Raw genomic sequence first — 27,807 nt, forward strand, 5'->3', positions numbered from 1 at the left:
CTCATTATGTCACATGCTACTCGCAACAAGGTCTTAAAGGGACCTTGTATTCCCAGAAAAATACCAAATTTAGTATTTATTTAAATAATAAATATGTTTATGATCCAACAGCATTAAGAAAGATTGCACAGCCAGCTCTGTAGGGTGACCACTTAAATTCTGCAAAGTGCTGTCCTGTTCTGCAGTCAGTACCCTCTGTGGGGATGCTCACAATGTAGTATGAAAGAAGAAAACCTCAGACATGCAGCAATGCATCTGAGATACTGGATGAACTCAAGTCTTCTGATCTTTTCATGGCTCACATTTTTTATTTTGTTTGCTTACAATTACAAGAAAAGAGATTACTGGCCTTGTCTACTCTCATGGTTGCTACTATTTTGTCAATACTTGTTACTTTGTCAGCATCCCAAAATATGGAAAATGAGTCCTTGTGAGCAAAGCTTACACACCTTCATACCTCCTGATGTAAACCGGTACACACTCCAAGAAGTTTTCAGCATCTCAACTTTTCTTTAACTTTTTCTTTAACTTTCACACCTTACACTGTCATACAGACAGACCGAGAGCAAGCAACAGTCAGACCACCCGTGTTCACAAAAATCCAAGAGGTACAAATTAAGTCAACTCAGCTGCCTACCCCCACTTCAAACAGTCTGAATACAAGTTAAACCCAGTCCCTTCTACTTGATTTTCATCATACATATGCTGAGCTGTGCCAGGTTTTCCAGTGCACTGGAGCCAAATGGACAGACAAATCCTGGGCTGTATCCCACCCCATTGACTCCAAGAAGCCTCCACACAATCTGTCCCCTGAAACACATCTGGCTACAATTTCTATTTTTAGTTATGCCTGACAAATCCTGAACTGCTGATTTCAGAATTTAAAGAAATACATGAAAAACTATATCTTTCCTTTAAAAACACTGTTCTCCAGGGTCTCTTAGAGATAATAATTACTGCTCTGCTCAGCTAGTGCTGTCATTATACCACTCAATAAAATGGATTATTTTAAAATCTCAGGAGCATGGGAAGTGCCACTGCTTCCTTGTGTGCAAGTACAAATGTGTCAGTTTTGTTTAGCAAATATAATATTTAATGTCTTTGCTCTTAGCATTCAGGATCAGTACTGCGCCAGCAGCAAGGAGGCAAAGTAGACTATACACATTCAGACTTCTTTTAACAGAAATTAATAATCTAAAAAATCTCCCAGGTAAAAAGCAAGCCTAAAAGAAAAGATTTCCCCATGAACATGCAAAATACAAAAGTCATAGCCAAAACTACTTTAAACATTCTGATTCTCTGTTATGCTGTCAGAAATTGTACTTCACCACTGAATTAGTGGTTCACATAATTTCCACTGCAGTTACCAGAAGATATGGCGGGATCTGACTGTTTTTAACTTAATTTGTCAGCGTAATAGCCTACACCCCACAGCAAAGTGAGGGCAGTAAAACAGCCTCAACACCCCTTACTTCCAGTAGCACGCATGATTTACTTCCCAGTTTTAGTGGCTATACAGTAATACATATAAGAAAAGCCTCCTTAATGGCCCAGACTTGAAAAGTACCAATGATCTCCCAAGCCTATTGACAAGTAATGGAGTTGAAAAAGCCATAGTTCTGCAGGAATGATTCTGTGCCAAGATCACAATCTCTGATTGTGATTTACTATCCTAACTTTGTTGGGGTTTTTTGATTTGTTTGTTGGTTTTTTTTTTTTTTTTTTTTTTCCAATCTAAAGCTTTAAGAACTCTGGTCCTCACAGGGAATATACCATCCCTAAATTAAAGAACCCAGCAGACAACTCCCCTCTCCAGGTCAAAGGAAGTCACAGTGGTTCCTTTGCCCAGAGCTGGAGGCCCACTTGGCATCCTGTGTTACTCACTCTCATGGTACCTTCACCTTGGAGTACGTATGAAACACATCTAAGAGTATAGATGAGTCTCAGCCTCTTTGATGTTGGAGGTTGAACTGGCTCCCTATGTTCTAAAAAGCTCTTGGCATACAGAACCTTATCTCTTGAATAGATATATTGTTTTGGTTGCTGTTTTAAACTAATACTTTATAGTTCATGTCCTGTTAGAAGGAATCTGAGTAGGTAAAAAGAACATTTCTGAGCATGGAGGAAAAAAGCTCAATTTGAAACAATGAAATGTGGGAGCAGACTTTATCACTCCCCCTGCGAATCTTCAACTTTCTGTTCAGAGAAGGAATGTTTCTGTGTTTCTGAAAAAACCTTGGGTTCATAACTCTTTGAATTCCTTGGATCTTCATTTATCTTCAGTAAGCATATGCAGAAACCTTGCTCCCCTACGCTACTCATTCTCATGCTCTCCTTTAAGTTCCCACTGACAGCCTAGTATAACTCTACTCCTCAGGACTCAGCTGACACCCATGCCAGGTATCTGGTTTGCCCAGAAGAGATTCAACAGAGACTTATTAGGATTGTGTGCCTTATCACCACAGTCCCATTTTTCTGGGGCTACAGAAAGAGTCCTTAGGAAAAAAGGGAATAAAAGTATCAAAAGAAGAGAATCCCCCCACAATTCCTTGAGAACTCCTCTTCATCTGCTCAGACTTCAGGCATACAATTTAGGCTCTCAACAAAATGAAATGGGGAGGGGGGGCAAGCAAGAAGCAGAAAACAGAGGAGAACAGTGGATACCAGATACTTTACAGATCTTTCCCACTATGCACTCCTATTTATTCAAAGCTGGTGTGCAACACCTGAATGTAATTCTTCAGCCTGAGGATGATATAAGCAGGATATTTTCATGCCTGATCCCACCCAGCTGGGCTGGCTTCCTGACAACAGAAGCATTTCATCTTACTACATAACCCTCCTATATCTGCAAATACAAAGGAGCTGCCATAAAGGGGTTCCCAACCATAGTAGAAGGGGAGCCGGGGGGTGGAGAAGAGGGGCAAAACAATAAAAGCAGATCTGCTGTACTCATACTTGATATGAATACACATGCACACACACAGAAAAAAAATCCATCAAGAAGTTAAAGTGCTTCTCAGATAGGAAGTCTTGCTGCCTGAACTGGTACCTGACTAAAAGAGAGCCTGGCAACAGAGCTCAGAGGGACTGAATTGGGACTGTCAGGGAAAGCACAGATCTGGCAAGGAAGCTTGGGCTCCGTGTCATGAATCTGCATTTTGAAGATTAGTGGGACCAAAAATAGGCTTGGAATCACACTACACTTCATGCAAGAGTCTTACCCAACTGCAGAGCAAAAAGGTCATCTAAGCCCGCAACAGATTTTGAGTTCTAAGATGGGAAAGAGTGGGAAAAGGATTCTAATACTTTTAACTTATTCTTTTGTTGTCAGGAAGAGAAAATTTTTTCACTCTGATGCTTGTTTTGCAGCATTGAAAGTAAAAGGTGTCTCATTCATAATGCCTGGACAAATACACAAAAACTGAGGCTTTGTTTTGGTAGTAAATTTCTGTCTTATTTTCAAAGTTGATTTAGCACATGGCAAATAATAATTAGTGATAAGTCCCAATAATTTAATCATTGCTCACAGATATATTTTTTCTTTATTTAAACAAAAATCAAAAATTGCTGTTGTCCCATCATGCTTATTTTAGGCTGAGAATCCAAGTCCCAGAGGTCATCTAGCTGGAGTACAAATGAGCGACCTGAGATATTAGAAAATGTAAATACCCCAATGTTTAGAAATTAACAGATGTTTTTAAATATCCATGTCCCCCACTGACTTTGGAGGGGAAAAAAGACAGTAGATGAAAGGTTGCATTAGCACCAACTTTATGAATCTTTATGTATCAGGGTCCCTGGGGTTCACTGGAGTTAATAAGAGCACTGGGTGCACAGAAAAAGGCAAGACACATCCCTCTGCAGCTGTGGGAGGCTGTGGCCCACTCACCAGTTTCCTGTGTTCATTTGTTTATAGAATAGAGCTTAGGTTAGTTCAGGAGAGAGTTCCTCATTTCCTCCTCCTTTGGCCCCTCTCTCTAACCAGATGTGACAATGTTACAATATTATTATCCTGTCAGCACTGCACAGAGAAATGTAAGTAAAATTCAGGATGAAAGGACAGTCAAAAACAGATCTAATGCAGTACCTTTCAGGTTCAGTAGCACATCTCAGGAAAAAAAGAAATCTTTACAGCTGGACTGTGGTTTCATTTAAAATGTTCATGGGCAAATGATTACCAAAAATTTTTGAGGCCCTGTTGTACACTTATTCCTACTGAAAGCCATAGGAGGTACCTGCAGCCAAAAGATGAGTTGTAACTTTTGGGGCTGATAAAAAAAAAAAAAAATCACATCCCAGACTGGAAGGACCAGGCTGGGAAGGTTTCACTGTGCCAGTGTCCTTCAGTTTTTCAGCGTCACTGGGAAAGACATACTCGGACTGGAGTTGCACTGTACAAACTACTGGCTTATAGATTTTCCCTGGCAAGTCTCCCAAAAAAGACAAGCCACCTAAGGTTTCATACAGACAGGGAAGCTAAGGCAGGATGCGCAAAAGGGAATGAATCAAGCAAAAGAATCAGAGGAAAGAGACTGCTTAAATGAAACACCATTAAACATTCACAATACATAGATTCTTCTTCACTGAAAGACTTTTACCTCAGTTTGCCATACTGGAAAAGTCAGAGATATAGCATTTATAGAGCAAAATTCAGAAGCAGGATACCTCTCCCTCTCCTGCAGCCTACTGAAGAGTTACAGCTGCAAAATAAACTTCCACTATCTCTGCTCACTACAGGCTACAGCCAAAAGCATGACATAGATAATAATAATCTCCAATGCTACAAAGGCAGCCTACAGGTTTTCATTCAATGGATGAACTGAAAGATACACTTTCATTACAGAAAAGGCTACTATGTATCTGTAGACAATTTTCTTTGGGTTTTTTCCTCCTCTATCCAAGGATAGGTAAAAAGGAAATTGTGCCCAAGTAAAGATTTGACCCCCAAGACACTGCTTCCTGAAAATAAAAAACTCTGAAATATCCATCCTGCTTTTACCCTTTGTCTTTTCACCCTGAAAATTCCCCAGGGTCTGCTTCTGGACTACTGAAGAGTAGTGTCTTCTGTCAATCAATGGGGGACCAGGATCTGCCCTCAAATCTTTAGAAAGTATGAGAAGAGCTTTCAAACATATTGTGTGACAGACTGGTGAAATGCACAGGTTTGTCATGTGCTAAACAGCACATCTTTGAAGATTTCCCGCCAAACATGCAGGATTTGGAGGACAGCTATTCTGCTTATGGGTGTCCCCGCAAGAGCAGCGTCATGTTCTTGCTCAGCAATGTGGTTTCTCCTGGCCCGTAAATGGACCTCTACTGGGGCTGGCAAGGAAGTAATTGAATTCTGAGTTCCTGTTCATTCAGCTCTCTGGGACTGAACTACAGAAATAGTTTTAAGCCTGAATGCAGTCCTTTCATGCATCAGCCCTGCTAAGCCGCTGATTAAGGATCTTGACAAACCCATTAATCCTCAGAGAGTCTCATGCTGGAAACCATCCTGTTTCTTCTCTATAAAATAAAGAGTTCCCGTTTTAAGGGAAAGAGCACTGTTGTGGACCTCTGCAGCTAAATATGGTGTAATCAGCAGAAGAGCTGTATGGACTGACAGCACGTAGTTGGAAACAAGAAAGGAATCCAGGAGGGCCAGCTGGGCTACTGGTTAGCCGGAGTGGGATGAAAAGGAGAAATTTGGCTGGAAAATGTGAAAAGCCCAAACCTGAGAGGTCTTTGAAGCAGTTCTACTTGGGCTGAGAACCACACTGACACCATGTGTGGTGGTTTGTATAAGCTTCCTAAAATAGTTCCCTATCAGGACCCAGGCAGCCTCCTTTAGACACATTGTTATACCAATGAGAAAGCTTGCCTGCCTTTGTGAAACACACATGTAAAAACAAAATAACCCCAAAAATCTCTCTTTGGTTTCCGGCCTCTCAGAAGGGAACTAATCCTAGTCTAACTAGAGCCAGGCCCGACGCAGCCAGCGGGCCTGGCCGAGCCTGGGCTGGGCCAGGCCAGAGAGGGAAGTTCCTTTAGCCTCTAAAATCCTAACTACTTGCCCCTGCCCCCACAGCATGGTGGAAATACTACCACTACCACTACTAATACTACCACTACTAATACTACCACCCCAAAAGCAGCTCCGGGCGGCCGGGCCCACACGGCCTACAAGAGAGACAGTCAAGTCCTGTCTGGCAAGGCTTCCCAACACCTTTACTCTAATATAACAATAACCAAGCACCAAAAACAACTCCCAAAACTTCTCACCAAAAACTTCTAGAGCAGAGCCACCCCGCCACACCCCTACAGCCCAACAGGGGGTGGGCCTCGTCTGCCCACCATGGCCCTGCAGGAAGGGGGGCGGGACACGCTAAACCAAGGCCCTTAAAATAAAATGTAGTCAAAACAACACACCACTATTTTTAACTAAACCTCTCCTAAAATCCTAACTTTTCGACACCATAGCATAAAATAATCCATAATAAACAACTCCAACCAACACCCCCCCCCAAAAAAAAAAAGACCATGTAACCATGTACAAACCATAACAAAATATTAACTCTTTCACTACTCAAAATAAAACTTACAAACACTTTAATCTCTCTCCTAAATAAATAAATACCTAAAAATACACACAAAACCAGCATATAAAAACCAAAATCAAACACAAAAATATCAAATCCCAAATAAGAAAAAAATTATAAAAATATCTCACTCTTAAACTAAAATTTCTCATTTTTAAACTATAAAAAAACCCTATTTCCTTATACCTCATAAAAATACATTGTAGAGTAAATAAAATCTTCTAACTATAAATATAAACAAAAGCATTTGTACTAAAGTAAACAAATATAAAAGTAATTATAATCCTATAAAAAATTTAAAGAAAAAAGACCCCTACTACACCCCCAAAAAGAAGAGAAACCTATATTTTCAAAAATAAAAATAATTTTTATTTAAACTCTTATAATCCTAAAAATGTACCCCATAAATTAACATAATCCTCAATAACGATTATAAAAAGACTATTAATAAAAAAAATTACACATTAATCAAATTTCCATTCTCCCAAACAACTAATTCACTATAACATCAAAACCACAAAAAAAAAAACTTCTCATAAAAAAACTCCATAAACTGAAAAAAGATCTCCTCTCCCAAACAAATTAATAAAAGAATATTTTTAAACATAGTAAATTGAATAATTTGTTTATATACATTGTCAGTGTAAAAGAAAAAAAGTTGTAAAGAAAAAAAGGTGTTCTAAAAGTTTTATTCTAAGTCTTATTTTTTCTTATAGTTTCTAATAATAAAGTTCTTTCTTTGTACCCTTCAAAATTTAAACCTATTTTACCTTCCTTCTAATCGTATCTCACAACAAAAAATAAATAAATAATTCTAGTAAGTTCACTAACAATTTAACCAATGCTAAACTCACAACACTAACTAGTACGTTAATCAAAAAATGTCAAATTAACAAACCAAAACCCCTACACAAAATTAATATTTCTACCCAATTAAACCAAAACCACAACATGACAACTGGGACGAAATTTAAGAAGCCTAAAATTGGCAAGACCTAAAGCAAAAATGCAGTATTTGCACTGGTGATAAAATAATTGGAAAACATAAGTGAGGTACCTGCAGAAGGCTCAACTGTTTTTCATTGTAAACAACTGCATTATAGCTGCTTTGAACATAAGCCACCTGAAATTAGCAGGAAGATCTCAATTCCTCTCAGCAAGCAAGAGGACTGATTCCAGGATAAGAGCTAGCACTTGGATATTCTCTGCCCAAAATCAAATTTCTGCCAGCTGCAACATTTCTTCTCTCTTTTGCCTCAATAAATAGGTAGTGCAGATGTACCTTCACCTTTGTTTGGGACACAGGCAAGTTGTTGCACTTTACAATAATGCCAAGCTGCAATTTGATCATATGTTTTCTGCAACCCCCTTTAGCTGATCCACTTTCCAGTATTGTCTACAATCCATGAAGCAAGCCTATTGGTGAGGAGGCACAGCTATCAACAATGGTTACAATTTTTGTGAGCAGCTGTCACAACCTAATGATCTTGCACAAAGTAAAGTTTGTGTTAGCAGCAGAGAAGGAAGAAAAGTAATTTTATCCAGTAGAAACCAGCAAAAATAGTAGAAATTAGTTTGTTCCCAGAAAAAAAAGTGTATTGACTTTGCAAGGTGTCTAACAACCCTGCTGGATAAGAGTTGGTCTCTGGAACACACCCTACACAGACTTCCCTGTTGCAATCAATACAATTATTTGTCTGGTGTTAATACAGTGACATGCTACTTTGCTGAAGTGTCCCTGGCTGCTTTTCAAGCTCTTGAAAAGACAGCAAAGATTTTGTTTTGATTTAAAACTATTTTTCACCAGCTCCATTGGTGAAGTTGGAGTGTCCTTATAAAAGTGCTCACAGAGACAGGGCTATGTGACACAGGCACTTAAAGGAAGGAACTAATATTAAATGCTGACACTCAAGTAGGGACTTCTAGTCTTTAAAAAAGTTACTTCTTTTTAGCCCACTGAATTTTCCTGATGCTTCCAACTTCCTATTTTTTATTTTACAAAAATGCTGTCTTAGCCTCAAATTTGAATTAGTAGGTCACCAAGTAATCTAATACCATGGTAAAGCAATGCAAATATCACTACACAATATAGAACTAAAAGAAGTCAATAAATTCTTGGTAGTATGTGTTCATAAAATGGTCAAGCTTGCAAGACTCCTTTAAACCAGTACAATATCACTTTCTTTTAAAACAAAAAAAGCAAACTGTTCTTCAGGGCCCATCCTTTCAAGATTAAACAAATCCCTTTCTCCCATTTCCTTTCTGTTTTAGAAGTTCTGTTGAAATCAGGTATTGAAAATCTGTGGTTATGTGCTAAAGATATGAAATTGATGTCTCATACAGCTGACCAAAATGTAACCATGAACAGTCCATCACTCCAAAAATTTACTTCTTTTGTTTTACCAGCAAATGTCAGACACCTTCATAGGTAGATCCTATTCTTGACAAATTCCACAAGGTTTCCACAAAATGTTATCATTGAGATTCCAGCAAACTGTTCATATTAAATAACTCAATGTTGACCTGATAATACAGAAAATATGGCAGATGATTGAAGTAAGCCAGATCTTTTGATGCAACTATAAGTCATATACACTGCAAAACAGTGTTGGTAAAAGCAAAGACCTTACACAGCAAAGGACACAGCAGAGCTTTCAGTGTATTCTCAGGGTATTGGGAAAGGCAGGAATTGATAGAAATGAAAGCTGAAAAACTTGTAAGAAGGAACCACATGGTGGCAATTAAAAGTCTAACCATTTTCCTGTACTTAAACAAGGAAAATACCTGCAGGTAACTGTTGACTTTGCTAATGGCATTCACAGAGGGTTTTTTGAGGTTTGTTTTGCAAATGGGTAAAGTGAGTCAAAGGGACTAAGTAAAGGGCCCAAAGCCACAGGCAAACTTCACTGCCAGGTCCAAGTTTATCAGAAGTCCCCCACAGACAACTGACTTCCAGTCAGACCATGAGGCCTCTGTAGTCTGTTAGATTTAAAATTATTTAACTGCTGTTATAAAGCAAAGATAATTAGATCTGTGTTTTTTCAAAGTATTTGTTTGTTTTGAAGCATTCACATTCTTGCAGTAAGAAAGGCTATGAAACCATCACGGGGTAATGTTTTTCACACAGTATAATTTCTCCACTTTGAAATCAGATATCCTAAAATATGCATCCAAACCCCTACAAAATGGGACAGAATCAGAGTTTTGGCAGAAGAATCATGTTTCACCTTGCAGCTTAAGAATAGTTTAGAACTGCTGGAACCCTGCAGGGACCTCAAAATCTTGTACTGTCGTAACACCACAGACAACAGGGTCAAGAGATACAACCTTACCTATCTTCTGGCTTCTCTCCAGGACCTAGCCCTTTTCTTCATCACTCCTCCATCAAAATTCTTCTCCAGACTCCTGGCACAAGAAGCAAATAAAATACCAGCTTCCTTTTCAAAATAGCTGTAATGCAGCCCTTGAAGACTTGTTATGTCTCAGCTTTAACAGTAGAAAGAGAACTAACTTATGGTTTCCAAATACTTAGGTAAAATGTAGGTCAAATTCACAGATTTCTGTTACATAGACTCTGAAATCTATTCACTTACTCCAGTTAGCTGAATAGCTTTTTTATGAAGAGGGAATAAAACTCTTTATCAAAATACTGAGGACCAATGCAGTTCAATATATTTCAATGGTAGATTTCTGTTCCACAAAGAATGGGTCTGTCTGGGTTTATAATTTATCATTTTAACACTTCCAGCTAATAGGATCTGATTTTCTTGAATACTCCAGATGCAATGAGGCCTTCCAAGTGCAATATGCCATCCTCTTCCAAATGGAGCACAAAGGTATTAATAGCATCAGTCATGGGATATGAATAATAAGGTTTTGTGGTGATACGATAAAATGAGACAAGTTCTTATGGAGGATTCCAGTGGACACCCTACAAAATGAAGGTTGAAGTTTTCAGCACACAACTTGTACAAGTAAGGCAGTCAAGTATCCAGTTATCTTTACTGAATTATGAAAAATAACGAGTCAAAAGAAAGATTACCTAGACAGGCACATTAATTTCCACCACACAGAGCACAATCCAGAACATTTTCTATTTATGCAAGTACATGTATTGCATTGCCTTGACTACCATAATTGTTTGCCTAACCAAGACCAAATAGACTGTGTAGCTCTTTCCCTGTATTACAATAATCTAAATCCAAATCTGGATAGACCTGCTTAACCAATCCTCCTCCTGCATATCCAGTAAATCCAAAGTCTCAGTGGCTGCCCCAGTTCTTCTCAACTCCTTGTTTTCTGCTCATAATGCTCATTTTCTTTACTGTAGGAGTAGTTTATTTGGTCATTCCTTAGCACAAGAATGTTCACACCAAGTCAGAGCAAAAAAAAAACTCCCACCACCTCCAGCAGTGACCAACACTGACTGGAGGATATGAATATGAGACCAGCACATAACTAGTTCCACATTCTGCCAGCTTCAAGAATTTTGGCTTACGGAGGACCCAGATCTTACCTACTTCCCACAGTTTATCAGAGTGGTAATGATTAATGAAGCCAGCTGTGTAATCTTCTCCCCTGCATTGCAACTGAACAGGACAGATGAACTTGAGCAGACTCTCAATGCCACCCAGCATAGCTGACAGCAGCATAGCCACATCGGTCATGCCCCATGACTACTCCCTTCTCATCTCTCCTGCTACCTCTCAGCCACATCAAGGGATGTCTCTTGGATAGGTTGAGGCTAGAGAAACTCTCATTCAGACTTCTCTTCTGTAGATGGTTTCCTGTGCAAACATCAGTGAGGCAATTTGGAATCCTTTTTTTGGCAACATAAAGATAGAGGCTCCTACACAAATTCAAAGAGAGCAGTTTGGTTCCCTCTGGAATCCCTCCAGAAGAGCACATTTCTCTCCACTGAAGTACAGCTGAAATCCCCTTTGAGTCCTTAGCCTGCAAAACAGCATAAGGCTCTGTGCTGACTCCCCAGAGCTGCAGAGGAAGAAAGATATTAAAGTCTTCTAAAGTTCAATTATGGTGGTGCAGGGGTGTGTAACTAGATAGCCTTTGTTGCCCTTCCAAAGGCAGATGTGTAGAAGGCAAAGTGAGGCAGTGGGTAGCACCTTTGTCCTGTGAAAAAAACAGTTCTTTTTCATGCTGCCTCTTTGCTGCATGGTGACCAAACAGGCTTTTTCCTTGTACTCTTGGGCCTATGAACACACCATTGAACTACACCTGTACCTCACTGTGGGTGATCTGACTCATGCTGACTCCACACAACACAAAGCCCTGATTTTGTCACACTTCCACCTGTGTGTTTGCACTTTCCTAGCTATGTACAAAGTCACAGCAGATAAGCCATTTGCCATGCTGGGGTGGGAGTAGGAGGACACCAGGGGAATGGGGGAGAAAGACTTGATTTAAGCTCATTTCTCCTCGTCCCTAGCCCTGATGGAATTGTATTCTGCACACACACTGAAACATTAGCATCGGCTGATTTGGAAGGAATATTGGAAATGAAGTGATGGCAGAGTAAATGTCAATGCATTCAGTGTGACACAGTGAGCACCAGATCTTAAACAGCTTCATCATTGTGGCATTTACTGTATCCTGAAATAATATTAATCCCACTGTTGTCCTTCTTGATGGAATCATCCATTAATATGGTTTATGGGACTGGCCAAAGTGCTAGTAGGTTAAAAGAACAACCTATCCAGTGTTCCACTAAATTAAGGTCGCTTCATGGGATTTAATGAAACAAGTACTGAGTGGGATTTCAAAGGACGTTCCTGTAATTCATGTCTATTTAGGGATCCTGCTAACCAGAAACCTAATTTCTTTGAGTAAAATAGGTTTTTGTGAAGCCTGGTCATGTGAAAAAAGCTTTAAAGGGCAATAATCAGAAGACCTCATCTGTAACACTTTGTTATTTCAGATGAGTGTTTTGAAAGTTTGAGGGATGGAGTTATTTAAAAAAAAAAAAAAAAAAAAAGATAGTGAAAAAAAAGCCAGCCTGTAAACTAATGAGAGCTAATGTATTACTGCTATTTATCTCTCAAAGATGCATGAACAGTGAGACCTAGACACTATAAATTACAAATGGTGTAGATGCTTAATAAACCAGATACCGTCTTACAAAATAAATAAGTAAAGTGGCTCCCATATGCCCAATGAGGAATTGATGCTCAAAAATTGTGGGCAAATGGCATCACTGAAGGCCACTGCCTCAGAAACAGACCTGTATTTCCTTCCCCAGTTCTGTATGTAAATGATGAATGAAATTATGAATGATCAATGAAATGAAGAATAGATATGCCATTAGAGACAGTGAAGGGAATAAAAGACAGATGAGCTTTGTTTACTAAAACTGGAATTTGGTTGAAACACCAGAGGTGTTACCTGCTCCTGTAAAGTTGGACCTCTAATGACCATCACAAACCCAAATTTTGATCACAGACAAGAATTCACAATTGTCTTAAGGAAACATGAAGTGTTTTCATACTTTGGAATGCTACAATAAGCCCAGTATTCCCCAGAAGTCCAAAACAGTCTAAGAATCAATAGCCACACTAAATTCCTGACTCTTAGATTCAGATCTTGTGTCATGTTTTCAAGGCTCTGGAAACAGACTGCCAATATCTGTATTCAAGCCAAGGACTAATCCTGACAGGTACTTGACATGAACATGTGCTGTCAGAAAAAAGGAGGAGGCACGCTGCTTGCATTTTGTACCTTTGTGACTCATCTCAAAATCTTGAACATATCTACTGCTAGTGCAGGCTCTTTGCAGAAGCAAAATCAGCAACTTCTACTACATCAGACTTCTGCAAGTTGCAAAATAGCCATAGCTCTGCAGCCCATGAACTCACGCCCAGTTGGACTCTGCTACAGAAGATGCTGCAGGGATAGCAGTTACTTATCAAAGAATCATAAAATGTTTTCGACTGGATGGGATCTTAAAGGTCTTCTTGTTTCAACCGTCCCACCATGGGCAGGGACACCTTTCACTAGAGCAGTTTGCTATTTTAAACACTCTCAGCGATAGGAAATGCTACTCCTCTGCTTTCCATCTTCCCACCTGCAGCAAGGAGGAGATGGCTTCTCTTTGATTTTCCAAAAATTTTATTTCCCATTTCATCCCAACAGTAGTCCTTCAGTCTTGATAAAACAAAATTCTCACACTGCCAAGAAATTTTATCTCTGACTTGCCCATAGAATGTAAGAGAACACTTTCAGAAACTTCCTGAAGTCTAACACATAATTTACTTTTAAATCCAGCAGTTAAGTGTTACCAAAAGCAAAGGCAACTTGAATACCTCAGTAGTTTAAATCAGTGACCATATCTGGAAAAAGTTTCTAGATTAGCTACAGATACAACATGTTCTGCCTGGCAGCCACTACTGCCTGTCCACAAGCCTGCTTTGGAGGTAAGCTCAGTCCTGACTCAACAGGTGTACCCGGCATGGCACATGGATATTTGGGGCAGCTGACTGCTTCTTTCCAAAAGGAAGTTTTTCCACGCGTGTCAAAGGGGCAGCCTGCATGCATATGCACTATTCTTATTTCTCAGTTTTGGTAGGAATATGGTTCCCTCAGTCTGCTGCCTTCATATGGACTCAACTCAGGCTTAAGGGCTAATAGTTAAGGAAGTTAAGTTCAGAGACAAAACAGATGGCACTGAAGGTTGTAACTGGAAATAAGGTTACCAAAAAAAAAGTCATTCCAAATTTTACTTTGCCATAGGTTATCTTCTTAATAGTTCTAGTATCTACTAGGCAGAATCCTCAAGGCACACTTCAACATTAAGAGACAGGACCTAGACTTCAGGTTCATATCCTATGAGGCAGTGACTGACTGGAAATGACACCACCATATATCATGTCTGCCTGACAGAATGAAGCACACAGACATCACAAGAATAATAAAACCCTCTTTTGAATGTGTCTGCATTGTAAAGGAGAGAGGGAAAAGCTTGATTTATTTAAACAGTACTAAACTAACAATAAACACTATGAAACAAAAACAAACTAATGCTTAGCCATTAAAGCATCCATTCAATAGCCCATCTGTCATATTGTTAAGACCTTTCGAAGCTGTTTAACAAAATGTTAAATAAGATGACATTCAGCAGCACAAAATGCTTGACTGGCTAATGCAACAAAAAAAGAGTTGGCTGCTGCTGTTTGATATACTGCTCTGTGCTACAGGCTGAAAGCATTGGGGCACACGAGAGGGTTCCCAGGCTGTCACTTTTTATCTCAGTGAGCAGTGGCAGAAAAGCCCAGAATCATCACAAGCCAGTCTCAGCAGCATCATGCTGGATGGAAGGAAGAGGAGGAAAATCCCAATGCAGATATAGAAAACAAAGAAAATTAAAAGCACTATGTAAGAAGTAAAATAGGAAGCAGAAGCAACAAATTGGCTAATGACAGTAAGAAGGAAGAAAGCCCCAAATGATCATATTCTTGGTGACCCATGTGTGTTCCAAATCTAGTAGTTCATGGGTTTTCTCTCAGACACCTCATAACTTCTACATTCAGCAGTAAGGTTTGATGGATGCATTATGAAAATACTCCAGATTGGCCATGGTACACTGTTTAGTAAATATCTAACGACTTCAAAGGTGGGTTAAGTCAATTCAAAGAGACATGTAAGTTTGTTTGTTTCTTATATGGGAACAGATTTTTCTCTTTTTAAAATAATGACTCTCATACAATATGACTTTTTAGGAACTGATTGCGTTAATGCCAGAGGCTTGTACAGCTCCAAATCTATCATCAGGCTTAAGGCAATACAAATAGGCAAGAGAGCCAGTTAGTTGGCTTCCTGCAGTAGCTGAAGAATAGATATTATTTTGTCCTGATATAAAAGCCTGTTTCCTAAGGAAAAGAAATCCTTTCTTTCAGACCTGCCGAAGGAAGAAAGGGATAAAGTGTTCAAGTTAAGACATATAACGTTTCACAAGGCACTACTGGACATCTCTACTGTCACAGATGATGCTCCCCAGCCCCAAATGTCACTAACAAAACCAGGAATCTGTGAAAAGCAAATAGAAACATGCAAATGACTGATAAAAATAAGAGTGAAATTTTCTTTTACAATTTAAATCCTTCCTCTGGGATTACAATTATGAAGCTTTTATGCTATTGTCAACACAAAGACACCCCTGCTAGTCACATCAGTACAAGAGCACCTTCTCAAACTCTAGGGCAGAATGTCATAGCCTAGAGAGCTTACAGATGTTTTCACTGCCCTTCAGTAGTAGCCCAATACACATCAGGATGAAGTATGATTCAAAGTAAACAATGTTCCCAGGTAGCTTATTGATTTAGAAAGTACTCCCTCAGAAAATATATTTTTATTCAACTGTTATTTAATACATCAGGACTGAGATACAATAGAAAACAGAAATTCAGTACATGTTAGCAAGTCTAGATAAACACTGACTGACAAATGCAGAGAGTTTACCATGGCTGCTAACAGATACTAAAATTGCAAGCCTTGTTCCTGTGTGATTGATAAACAGATTCCTCATTTGCTACAAATACATAACTAAGAAATTTTTTTTTTAAACCCAAACCCACTGTTTTCCCAGCCTTAAGTATATTCTTAGAAAGGGGAGAAAAAAGGAAGAAAAACCCCAATGTGCTATACAATGCTGGCTCCAGAATCAAATCATGTGCCATAAAGGTGCTACTCTCACATGAAGGCACATTAAGTACAAACCAGATTCAAACAGAGCTCCAGCTTAACAGCAAGAGTGACAAGGAAATCACACAACCTTTTTTACTCTCAAATGTCCTCCTACAGCCTGTTGCTTCAGCAAGACCTATTTCAGATGAATAAGGGAAAAAACAAGCAAGACCACAGCAGTGTTCTGTTGATAACGTGAGTAAAATAACAGGGGGTGTATATATATATATATGTACCTGTATATGTGTGTATATATGTGTATATATATATATATATATATATATATATTTGGGGTTTTTTTACTCCTTTCTCGCTGAAATTATCTTGGCTGTCAGTAAAGAATACTTACAATAACACCCCACAACGACCATTTTCCAGACTAAGAGCTCTAAAGGTCAGCCTTCAGCTACTCCAAATTCAACACAACTGTGACTGTGTCACCACTTGGGAAAGGGGGAGGGGTTCTTCAGCAAAACATATGGCAACAGCAGTTTATTTTATCACATTGCTGTATTGTTTTGAAGCGAGAGAAGGCTTGTGGAGAGAGACAGTATCTTTTATTAGACTGTCTATTATCATTTCTTCCCTGCCCTTTTAAAAGTAGTTTATTTTATGGGTTAAGGGTGACTAGAGCAAAGAAAAGAGCTCTGCTGCAGTACTCACAGAGAAGAGCGGAGAAACAAGAGATAAAAAGGGTAAATAAAAAAGAAATAAAGACATCTTGATCTATTAAAAAGCTGGCATATGAGGGAGAGTGAGAGGAAAGAAAACAAGGGGAAAAAAACTCATCCTACACAATGAGTATCTAACTGTACAGGCTGACGCAAAGAGCTAATCCAAAACTCCAGCCAGGTTATCAGAAGAATTCCCACAGTCCAGCCTTTCCTGTATGCAGTTTTTCGGTTACATGAACACATCTGTGAATGTTCAATTGAGAAACAGGATTTTAAAGTCTGTTTTAGACTTTATAAACCTTCCAGTGCAAATTATGTAGAGGAATGCTAGCTAGTTGCCTGGCAAATATGCCAACTTTTGACACAAAGGAGAAAAGAGCATTGTGTTTACCTTTTTGTTTTTTCCTCCATTTGGGGAAATATCTTTGCACTGCCCTGACACCGAAGATACATACAGCAATCAAAACTTGCTAATTGCACATTCACATGGAAGCTGTGCTGCTACAGCAGCAGGGAGTTCTTGGCTTCTACTGCAGATTCCCTTCTTCTATGATCATTAGTTAACTTCAAAGAAGCAGCTGACAACCTTCCACAGTGACTGAAGAAAGCTAAACAGATCAATTACAAAAATGATTAGTACACAAACTATACCCAGGTTCTTCAGCCAGCTGTTCCTTGAAAAGGGTGTCAGAGACCAAACAAAAGGATAAGTAAATAAACCTAGCCTCCGTTCTCAGCAGAAACAGCAGATAAAAAGAAATACTTATGGATGCTAATTCTATTGGAAACACACTCCTCTTTTGCTATCAAATATATTGCACTGAAATTTAAATGTAGCTTTAAAACTTGAAAATAAGAAAACCCATCCTATGAATGGACAAATTTGCTTCCTTGGCAAATTAGTCATCCAGGTAACCTATTTCTTTGTCTTTAAAGCACTCCTGCTCTCATCCAAAGTCATCATTAACTGTACCTGTGGTTTCTGTTCCACGGACAAAGTAATACGTTGTGATAGTGTGAATACCTGCACAGCACTAATACTGTGGTTTTGCAGCTGTGGAACTAAGTGGTATCAGCAACTTTACTGTAAATATTGTTTTAGGGCCCTAAAATATGGATGTTAAAAAACAAAATGCCAACTTTTCTATAATGGTTCAGGTTTCCTGAACCCCTCTCAGCAAGCTCAGTAGTTCATCAACAGGATCGTGCCCTTGTAGCAATTGGTGGGTTTTCACATTTGGAGATTTGTCTTAGGTTACAATGTAAGATGTAACCAAAAGTATGTATTACCATCTAGGCAAGCTGTTAAGATAAGTGAGACAGTGTTCTTTATCTTCTCAATTAGTTAGCCCTGATAACTCATTCCTGAGTATTATCTTAGCTAAGGGGCCATCAAGGTCTCACAGAGTGACTCACAGAACTACATCAACCCATTTTGAGAGGCTCTGCCCAGGGGGAAGAACCAAACACTCCTACCTGTATATAATCTCAGGCTCAGAAGACCACATGCAGCACCTACCACTGGACTCCCAGAGCACAGGTGCTTTTGGTAACAATCACTGGACCTCCAGAGAAAAACCTTTCTACAGGTTCTCTGCTTTGACAGAACCATATCCATCACTCCGATGAGACTGTAGGCACCATTTAATCAGACTGCTACCTGACGAACAATGTGTCATGTTGTATTCTGACTCTTTCAGTTTAGGCCAGTGTTTCTGTACTATTGACTTTATTTTAATTTTCAAATTAAATTGTAGTTCTGACTTGGAATCTCCCACTGGTTTGCTTTCAAACTAGTACAGAGATAGAATAAATGTTTCTCATGCTTAGCTCTTCTCTAAATACAGGAGGAAATCTGGTTTATAAATGCATCAGACAACTGTACTCCGTACTAATATGAACTAGTGCAGCTGCTCTAATAACCATGCAGCTGCATCTTTTAATAACAGCAGAGGGTCTGGGCTAGAATCTTTTTTTTTTTTTTTTTTTTTTTTTTTTTTTAGGTAAGAGAAAAGAGAGAGAGATTGAAATGTAAAAAAACTAAAACCCAACTGCTATGATTATATGATCTGGTTCATATATTTTCCTTTCCTCTCTGCCTGTGGAATTTCTTCCCATTGACATGCCAAGGGACATTGATGGCTCGGTCCTTGAGACCTTGAGGTAGGGGAAGGGAGACCTTTCCCTGCCTTTTTGGGAGTTTCTCTCTGAAGGTGGAGGGAAGAGGGAGGTTAGAAGATTGGAAGCAGGTAAAGGAGGGTGGGAGAGAGTTGCTCACTCTCTCGCTTTTGGCTTTGGAGGAGAAAGGTCGTTGCTACCTCCTGTCCTGGTTTGAAGGACAGGTGTCTGCCGATAAAGGCAGAAGTTTTCCTTTGAAATAGAGACTTTAATTCCACTCCCCCCAAGTATTATGATTGTTTGAATCAATGACTCTGAGGCAGAGATAAGGGGGTAGGAATAACAGCTCTTTTACTAATATATCTAACTGTACCAGCAGACACAACAGTAGTTGTTAAAATTACCAACAAAACAGAACAGATTACTCGGTTCCAGTCCTTTCTTTAGCTGTGGGCACGCTCTCTCTCAGCGGGAGGTGGGAAGGGGCGGCTGCGGCCGCGCCGGTCTCAGGGGGGGAGCGGCTGGAGCGGGCAGCTCCTCGCTCACCCTTTGGGTTCTGGTGCTCAGCTGTGTCCGCAGAGGCAGGAGGCTGGAACGGGGCAGATGCAGGGCAGGTGATCGCAGAGGGTCTGGCTCTCCCGCGTTCGGCCGCGTGGCTGGAGACGGGGCATCCTCCTCCGAGCTCCCGGAAACACGAGTCCCGTCCGGAAACAAGAGTCCCTCCTGAAGCCCAGCTCCCACCTACCCCTTTTGTCTAGAGTCGTCAAAGGTCCTGGGTGGAACCCGGCCAGCTCCATTAGCATGATAATGGGAAAAATTCTTTAAATCGACACAGTAATAGAAAAACACTCAACCCCCAACACCTCCCCTTCCTGCCATCCCAACGCCCCCGGGTGCTGCCTCTTTTGTTGTTGGACCCCGCACTGCTGCCCTACGTGGACACCTTCTTGCTTCAGCCTGCCATCTCCAAGCATCCTGTTGGAGCACTGGGACTGACGCTGTGAGCAGAGTCTCTCCTCAATCCCTTTCCCATCTGGGACACTGCTGCTATCACCCCCAGCACTCCTGCAGCTGCTGGGACTTGCCCCTGTGCACCGCCGGTGCCTGCAGCACAGGGAAGGGTGCCTGCAGCCAAAAAGGACTGGAACTGCTTTACTGCTCTCTTTGTTGTTAATTTCATAGTTGTTGTTGTTTTGTTTGTCTTGTTAGATATGCTAGTAAAGAAATGTTATTCCTATCCCCACATCTTTGCCTGAGAGCCCCTTAATTTCAAAATAATACTAATTCAGAGGGAGGGATTTATTAGCTCCATTTCAAAGGAAGGCCCTGCTCTTCCCTAGCACATGCCTGTCTTCAAACCAGGACATTAATCTTTCAGGCAATTTATGTGGGATTTTTAACCTGAAGTAGGCTAGCAAGAGAGACACCTACAAAACACACAACAGGGCCTTCATCTATGAGACTATTTGATTTACACCACTTCAGATTTAGCAGGACACATGCTGACCTGGTTCACAGCCTCACCCTTAAGACCTTAAACCAGATGTGCAGCAACTGATCAAGAGTGCCTTTTCCCAATCATGTTCTTTCTTTCTGTTGAACTACTCACTTTAGAGATTGGTCTGCTGAAAGGCTACTGAACTACACAGTTAAGGAAAATGCAGAGAGAGTACCTGCATCTTTGACTGAAGCAGAATCCCTTGGATCCATGTCAGCCACAGAGAAGCTGTGCTGCTGTTAGACAGCTGATTAGCTTATTCTGCCAAACATCTGAGAGCATCATTAGTCACACAAATGGTTTGAATTATGATCAAATGAGCTGAGTAACCTGCTGCCATGAAACTCCATGTGTCCTGTTTTCTCAGGTCTCAACATGTGTTACTCACTGTGAAGCCATGTCTCCTGGCTCTATTTGATAGCTCATGCAGGCCAGGCTTTAAAGGTGCCCTTTTCATCTTAAGGACAACTCTTCCTACTGAATTATTTTACCTGAAGATTGCTCCAGTATGTATTTCTGCTAGACAACAAGAACTAGTGCAACATGTTCAGACATCTTTTGTCACTGCACTGTCACACACTCTTCTTGATGGCAGGTATAGAGATGTGTTGCTGTCTATTTTTAGAAAACAAAATTAAAACCAGAAACCAAATCACATTTCCCTGATGATTTGAAGCTCAGTGATGATGAAAAAGAATTTATGAAATCAGATTGTCATTTTGCCTAGACAGGACCAGGCTATCTCTACCACAAAGAAAGTACCAGCACACTAGTCATGAGATTTACCTCCCCCCTTTACATTTTGCTGCAACCAAACCATTTATAGCAAAGAGGCTCTGATATAGATCAAAATATATCAGCTCAACCTAATTCCAACAGAAAAAATATTAAATTAATTTCAAAGTATTTCAGTCCTCCAGTCCTCCCTCACTTTTGAAGGCTGACATGTGCTGTGATAATTCCCAAGAGTGAGTAAATCCCTGTAGTCCAGCATATGAGAGACTGAGTCTCCAAACTTTTTGCCCAGAAACTAAAGTCTCAGATAGATTCATGCAGAAATGTGGGAATCTCGCATATATAGTTCCTTTTGTCCTCCTATTTACTAAATAGAAGTTATTCCGTACAGAATCAATACAGTGGAAAAAGTTCCTACTGTTCTCAATTCAGTGACACCGAAATATTTCATCCTGAGAAACAGAAGAGTGTTTCGGTGCACAGTCTTCACCAGAATTATTGCATGGAAAGGTATCAAGAAATACACAGGCAAAATGATGAAAGTTTTGTAAGGATAGCCACAAATCAATGTGTTCTTCCTTTTCAGATTTACAAATTCTGAAATTAGGAGTTTTGTTCTCACCTCTGGAAATAAATTGGTTTATAAAATCTGAAGGAGAGAAATTACACAAATGCACTGCTGCGAGCAGGAACAGCTACACTCATTTAGCCATGACTCAGCCATCCAGAAGTTTCACAGACAACTGTCGTGTCAGCACTGCCAGACAAGAAATGAGCATACAGTTTAGTTCCAATTAATGACCTGTGATTTTTTTTCTTTCCTGTTTTCAAACACTTCCTGCAGAGAACACCCAAACTACAATATAGCCAAGCTAGAACTACAGCAAGCACTTGCTGGAATGCTACAGATGTTATTTTGTATGACGTGGTAAAATCAAAACAAACACTACTAGCTTCAATAACAGTGATTGCAAGATATAATCACAATTGCACTCATGGGTTGGAATTTTCTAAGTGAGAAAGGTCTTCAAATTAAACAAGTAATTTCAGGAAAAACATTTCATTCAAAAAATTTTCATTTCTTCCTTTTAAGAGAATAAAAACAAAACTATCCAGTTTCAAGGGAGATATACTTATTTGAGTTCATCTGAACTACTGCAGTGCCTCATGACATTCCAGTTTTCAACTATGACACCACTGACAGATCACATGTGTAACATGTACTGGCCTGGAAAACATATTAATTAGTATACTGACAATAATTAACACAACACAAAAATACCACTTTTCTTCTGCATGTATTCATTTGTTTCAAAAATACATTTGCAGATCATGTTTAATTATTACAGCCTGACATAATGTATTGGGGGAGGAAGTATATCACAAATAAATAGTGTATTTATAACTTCCAACAACTCTTACTGTATGAAGACAAGACAGAACCTCAGAGGGACTAACACCTGTAGGCTTCCAGCCCACAGCAACAAACCTGCACCAGTCAGTGAAATCAGTTGACTCATTCTCTGCCTTAATACCTTTTCCTATTGTTGATGAGGAGACACTTCACAAAAAATAAAATCACTGATCTTCATATTCCAGATTATCACATAAAAATAATGGTTTTCCTCACTGAGAGACAGGTAGAGCTTGTCAGTAGCTCTCTTTTGCAAAAACTCACCATCTAGGATTTCTAACACTTTCATTACCCTGCTCATACAGTCCACTGCAATTGAGATATGATTGTTTTCATTATTAGAAGGGATTAGCAATGTTAAAGTCATCTCCTGACAGAAATAAAGGCATAATCCACAAAATTATGCCCACTCAAATATGGAGTTAAAGAGCAACAAATGCCTTGCAAATTTGCCACTAGTACATTTTCTGCTCTTGCTGAGTGTTATTATATTTATGGATTCACTGTGGCTTCCATGATGATAACTGCAACTCCTGTTTTTATGAAAGGACATCTGGATCAGGCACATATCCAGAATTAGTATTCTTCTTGCAGCAGAACTCCAGCATCTGTTCCATATGTTATTGTATCTTGTATATTGACTAACTTCCAGTAGAACTGGATTTTGCAGTTTGCTACAGTGCTGTTAGAGTGCTCAACAATATGTTTCTCCACTTAGAATTCAAAATCCTACTCAGCATTATGAAATACAAGCTTATAGCTTTTTTCTCCCAAGAAAGCTCTCGCTATGCAGTTCTGTACAGTGTCACAGTCTTTGCATCCCTGAGGTTACAAACAGCAGACATGAGTTTTTGTCTGCAATGATCTCAAAGAAGGCTATGTTCCAAAGTTTCCAAATGGAGTCCTAAAATATGGGGGCATTTTACCATCAATAATCTGTAACTCCTTAAGGGCATATTTTCCCTGCCTAACATTCTTCCCTGTTTTCTTTTTGATGCATCTGAATGACCTGGAGTAAATGGCCAGTTCTAAGCAGACTGAAAAATTAGCAGTGTCTAGAAAGAGAATACAATATTGAGGAGAAATTGCCAACAGAACCTCAAAGTAAATAATTTTTATAACTTCCCTTAAGTTTTTTTTTTCTGATCTGATAGGAAAGTCTCATTACATTTCCCAAACTTCATATGTTCTTTTACAAGCATCTCTTTTTAATCTGGCAAATCACCAGAGTATTCCTTGCTTTTTATCTTTCATTTTCTTCAGTCTTTCTGGTTTGCCAGCATAATTTATTTCTCTCAAAAAGTTTCAAGGTTTCAAGTTGAAAGTTTTATATCAAGAATGCCTTTCAACATGCATTAGTTCTACAAACTAAGATTCTCTGCAGACAAGCAAATGTACCCATACTCTCCATTGTACAATCTTTTCCTTCACATATTTCCTGTATAGTAAAATTACTCCTCAGTTTTGTTATCTGCTTTGCATGTAAAAGAAATTTTTTTTTTCATCAAGAAATGATTTTGGCTTTTGGGGACTTAGGGATGTTATCATGTTCTAAGACTTAAGGCTGTTTTCCACACAACATCCATTATTCCACCACATATCTACATTCATTTAAAACTCACTTGTCTACCTAAATGTGGTCTGAAACACTTTGCTTCATGAACTGTTCATCAAACTTCTTATCTTGATCTCATACTCTGTTCCACAAAACTTACAAGTACTTGTGGGTGTATTGAGGAATTCAAATGGATCACTGTCACACCTACATCTTGTCTCTCCTGCTTGAAGACAAATGTAAGAAAAATGTATCATTTACTCTTTTTTCTCCTAGAAAGGCTTGACACTGAAGGAAATTTTTAAAGGTATTTTCAGCTCCACCAGGGATTTTACTGAGCAGTGAATCATAAGACATTTACCTTCTCACCCACATAGTACAGTTGAAGTGCAGCTTGTCTTTTGGTCACCAATTTCAAACTGGTCCCAAAAGATTTCTGAACTAGCTTGTCCACTTCTGCACCACTGTCAACCAGAGCTCCCCCACCACGCCTAAAACCACACTGTGTTGTCACTGCACACAAGGAAAATGTACTTCATTTTCCTCACTTTCTCTCACATGCCACTTTTATGTATTTTTCTTCTTACCAGATCTTTGTCAAATTTATTTCCATTTGCCTCCCCCCAGTGTTTTATGCAGCCTGCCTACTGCTTTATGACTTCCTCCCCTTTTCACTGTACTTTTCTGGCCTCTTGACAGACAGCCTGTGAGTGGAGCTTATATCAAAACACACACAATCATCTTTTGCTACTTTCTTTTGTCCTCAGGAAAAGACATGCACTACACATCCTATACATTTATTTCTCTTGCATACAAACCTCCTAGTAAGTGTGGGAGTATCCTTACAACTCCACTTTGGGCTCTACACATAGTCAGTCTATCAGCAGCCAAAACCTCAAAATCTGCTGAAAATGTGCATTCATACATACACAACTATCATAGCATCTATGGAGACCAGCCAAAATTTCCAAACTAGTGATTAACTTCAGATGTCTCTAGTAAGATTGCTGACATGTTGTCCTCCAGAAGCTAAAGGAAGGATGCCACTCATCTTCCAAGTTTTCTCAGTCCCATCACCTCACCCAGTGAAAGGTGGGGTACATGACAGCAATTCCCACCACCAGTGGTTGTGTTTCACTCTTAGATTGTCAGGGAAAGCTGAGGGTGTTGTGTCTCATCAGCTTCCCATTCATCTTCTGCATGCTGGTTTTGCTGAGGTTTCTGGCTGCATTATTTTTAATGTCTTTTTCAAGCAATTTTACTTGCCATTCTGTTTTACTATAATCATCACTACAAGAGGAGTAACCTGTTTAATTGAAACCTAGAGTTCTTTCACTACCTTCCAAAGCACATTCAAAAAGCCAATGTTTAAATACTGCTTGTCAGGGCATGGGATGGTTTTTGGAGTTCGCCATGCCTTTTTGACCTTTTTTTTTTTTTTCCTCTGCACCTGCTGAGGTAGAAAGGCCTGCAATGGAAATGTTTTCTTCTCAATAGGGTAGGTGGAAGGATTATGGAAACAATAGTCTGGAAAGTGGGTCCTTGACAGGTCCCATGGTGTCAAAGAATTGTAACTTCTCGCATTTCAAAAGTCACACTCAAATGGTTTCATCTGAAACCCTCTGGGTAATAGTAGCCTTTTGAGGTTATGATATCTCTGGATGGAATTCAATAAAAGAAATTCACTTTCAGTTGAAGCCCTGGAACATTGCCAGACAGCCCCAACAATGCGATATCTCTCCAAAGAAAATTGGACTGTTCAACCCCCCCACCTATTTTTTTCTCCTCCTCTTTCCATTTCTCTCTTCATCTTTATTTGTGCTTTTAACCTTGTTTGTGGGTTCCTTTTTTTGATATATTTCCTCTCCCAATAAGTTGGAGATCTTGAAGCCTTAAAAAAAAAAAATAAAAAAAACCACTTGGGACTGAAACAGTAGTAGCCAATAATAGAGATACACAGACTCCCACAGTAGCAAAGACAAGTTGCTCTCAATAGCTGACCTTTGCCACATATGTGAAAGGAAACAGAATAGATCCTCTGCTCTGGGTGAAGGGGGGATATTATTACAACCACCAGCTTCCTTGTTAAGAAGTACTTAAGAACATTAAAGCACTTATTTATTTTAAGGAAGGGGAAAAGCTCACAAAACCTGCCTCACTTCCACAAGCAAAATTGTTGGCATTTTACCATTCTTGATGACTTGATGACTTAGGATTTTTTTTTAATTCCACCTCTTTTATATTTCCCCTGGATTTAACAGCATTGCAATTGTCTGTCTTCTCTTGGTTTTATTCATCTAAGCAGATAAAAAAGTGTGCATAGCTAGGATGCAGAATGGGAGTCTAAAAAATGCATACATCTTGTGAAAGTAATAATTTTCTCCAATATTTTCTTCATCAATGATCTACCTCTTGAGCTGTTACTACTATATGTGATTTTTGTTTGATTTCCTGTCAAGTCACACAGGCATAGGAAATGCATTAAAAAAATAAATCCCCCATGCCTTGGAAACAGCTCTTTCACAGATTTTGTGCTGAAGTTCCTTGTGGTTTGCATTTGATTCACATTGGGCTGTAAATCCCTTCTTTTACATCAGTTCTACAATGATTTATTTTTCTTACATTAGGTTAAGATTTTAAAACCAGTGAAGCAACAGCAATGTAAGAGTTAAAAAAATCTGACTTGCTTCCTCTCCCTATAGCATTATTTGTCCTTTTATCTCTTCAAAGCTCGCAACCTACACAGTTTCAGTTCTGGTCAAATATCATCAGAGAAAACAGGCATAGGGTTGTTGGGGAAAGAGAGTCATTTTTTCTGTATATGGTGTTTTCTTCTGATCAGTCACATCAAAAGAATGGCAGAAGATGTTTAGAAAATGTCCTTTACAAGAGAATCCAAATCAAATTCCTGACTCACTGGGATCCTTGGGACCCACTTGCACTTTCAAGAGAGCTGCCTGACTGTTGGCATCAAAGCTAAATCTAGAACACAAGCTTCTGAGCAAATGAGTCTAAATCCCATTCTCATTTCAGATTACTATATTTTAAACTGTTTTCCCTAAAGTCTTCTGTACATACTATTAAGTAGATGTGATAGGATTCATTTATTTTATAAGAGCAGTTCCAGCTAAAATTCCTTGCTAAGATTTACACAAATTCCAAACCCAGTTTACAGTTAAAATTCTTTAAGTACTGCACATGCAAACAGATGGCAGCTCTGGGTAAATTTCCATCCATAAATATTAAGTAGGAATTACACATCTCTAAGATACAAGATTTTCCACTAAGCTTCTCGCAAGCACAAGGAAATTAAATAACTGCTCCAAGTTCACCAAATAGCTCAGTGACAGAGTGAGGAACAGAAAGCAGGTCTCCTCACTTCCCCTCTCACACCTAGTCCTGAAAATGTGTTATCTCCCTAGAGTCAAGGGTTGGTGTAAGAGACGGTCCCAGGGACTAAGGTATCAAGCAGGTACTGAAACATTTAAGCGCAACTCATGTTGTTAGACTAAAAAAACCCTCCTGCCTAGCAGTCT

This window comes from Oenanthe melanoleuca, chromosome 3 (assembly GCF_029582105.1).
Source record: "Oenanthe melanoleuca isolate GR-GAL-2019-014 chromosome 3, OMel1.0, whole genome shotgun sequence".
NCBI classification, from domain to species: domain Eukaryota; kingdom Metazoa; phylum Chordata; class Aves; order Passeriformes; family Muscicapidae; genus Oenanthe; species Oenanthe melanoleuca.